This window comes from Gossypium hirsutum, chromosome A08 (assembly GCF_007990345.1).
Source record: "Gossypium hirsutum isolate 1008001.06 chromosome A08, Gossypium_hirsutum_v2.1, whole genome shotgun sequence".
NCBI classification, from domain to species: domain Eukaryota; kingdom Viridiplantae; phylum Streptophyta; class Magnoliopsida; order Malvales; family Malvaceae; genus Gossypium; species Gossypium hirsutum.
This window is the reverse complement of record NC_053431.1, coordinates 71,287,390-71,289,586: the sequence shown is the minus strand read 5'-3', so window position 1 is coordinate 71,289,586 and position 2,197 is coordinate 71,287,390. Positions and strand designations below refer to the sequence as shown.

The following is a 2,197-nucleotide window of genomic DNA, read 5'->3' as shown; positions in this document are numbered from 1 at the left end:
TGTCACGAATATCACGTATCAAGTTTTTGGCACCATTTTCGGGGAACTAAGATATTAGGAACACTCGATTTTTATTACTTTAGCCATTTACTTTTACTGCAATTTAAATTTTATTCTAATTTTTATTACTAATTCTTCTTTTTCCCTTTTTTCTCGCAGGTTCTTATAGTTTATGACTAGAAGAAACCTATCAGGACCATTACTTTTTAACAGTGAGATCGATTGCACAGTTCGTAGAAACGAAAGAGAAATAAGACGAAGCTTAAGATACACAGAGAACGAGCAAGAGGACAATATTCAAACCACAACCGAGGAGATGGCTGAAAACCAAGAAAATCTGCTACCTCCTGCAATTGCTGTTAATCAAAATCCTGCTCCGCGCACTATGTATAATTATGCTAAACCTAATTTAACAGGAACTGAGTCAAGTATGGTTAGACCTGCTATTGCTGCAAATAATTTTGAATTGAAACCTAACACAATTCAAATGATACAATAGTTTGTTCAGTTTGATCGTTTGCAGGACGAGGATCCCAACGCTCACTTGGCAAATTTCGTAGAATTTTGCGATACCTTTAAAATTAATGGCGTTTTTTATGACGCCATTCGCCTTCGGTTGTTTCCCTTTTCGTTGAGGAACAAAGCTAAACAGTGGTTGAACTCGTTACCATGAAGGTCAATTACTACTTGGGAACAAATGACCGAAAAGTTTCTATTAAAATACTTTCCACCGGCTAAAACGATTAAATTACGTAATGATATCTCTTCTTTTGTATAGATGAATTTAGAGACACTCTACGATGCATAGGAGAGATACAAAGACCTTTTAAAAAGGTGCCCTCACCATGGGTTACCGCTTTGGCTACAGGTTCAAATGTTCCATAATGGCTGAATCCTTCGACTCGGCAGATGATTGATGCAGCCGCTGGAGGAACTATCAATAATAAGACACCTGAGGCGACTTACGAATTTATTGAAGAGATGTCACTGAATAACTATCACTGGAAAGTTATGAGAACAAGGCCGACGAAAGTAGCCGATGTTTTCAACCTCGACGTGGTTACTATGCTATCTAACCAAGTAGAACTCTTAAATAAAAAGATTGACGGTTTGTGTGATTCTACTCAGGTACATCCAGTGATGAGGTGCCATTCAAATGGAGGAGGAGCATGCATAGAATATCAGCCCTTCAACCCTAGTATCGAGGAGGAACAAGTCCAATATATGGGTAACAATAATTCTAGATCCCAAAATAACCCATATAGTAACACTTATAATGCAGGTTGGAGGAACCATCCCAATTTCTCGTGGGGCAGTCAAGGAAATCAAAGGCCACAACATCCTTCGGGTTTTCAACAACCACCTTACCAGCAAGAAAAGAAGCCGAACCTTGCTGAGGTGCTAACCAAATTCATCTCGGTGTCAGAAACTCATTTTCAGAATACTGAGACAGCACTCAAAAATCAACAAACATCAATCCAGGGGCTCGAAACTCAGATTGGACAGCTCGATAAGTTAATTTCCGAACGACCACAAGGTAGCCTGCCAAGCAACACTAAATCTAACCCAAGGGAGCAACTCAACGCGATTGCCATTCAAGATAAGGAAGGGTTAGTTGCAAAACCAAGGCCAGAAACGGTGGTAAGCAAAGGTAAGAATGAGGTTGGCCAAAATGACCCAAAGCCGGTAAGTACAGAATATAAACCTCGTGTGCCATACCCCAATACGGAAAAGAAAGACCGCTCAGACGAACAATTTGGTAAATTCCTTAAACTCTTAAAAAATTACATATTAACTTATTGTTTATTGAAGCTCTATCGCATATGCCAAATGCAATGAAATTTTTAAAGGAGCTTTTAGCAAATAAGCGGAAGTTGGATGAGGCTTCACATGTGAAGCTAAACGCAGTTTGCTCAGCTATTCTACAGAATAAACTACCCAAAAAATTGAAAGATCCAGGGAGTTTTACAATTCCTTGCTTAATTGGTAGTTTAGATGTTAATAATGCATTAGCTGATTTAGGGGCTAGTATTAACGTCATGCCTTACAAAATGTTTAAACAACTAGGTCTTGGGAAACCCAAACAGACTAGGATGAGCATTCAATTAACAGATAAAACTATAAGATTTCCTAGGGGTATTATTGAAGATGTGCTAATTAAAATCGATAAATTTATATTTCCCGTTGACTTCGTTGT

At 38.4% G+C, this 2,197-nt stretch overlaps 1 non-coding gene across 1 annotated transcript; it reads right to left on the bottom strand.

Annotated features, from left to right (window-relative positions):
* Positions 1-745: 745 nt before the first annotated feature.
* Positions 746-852, bottom strand: LOC121205149 (small nucleolar RNA R71). The gene has a single exon (XR_005900234.1). It is a non-coding gene; the product is annotated as a small nucleolar RNA R71 (small nucleolar RNA).
* Positions 853-2,197: the final 1,345 nt, after the last annotated feature.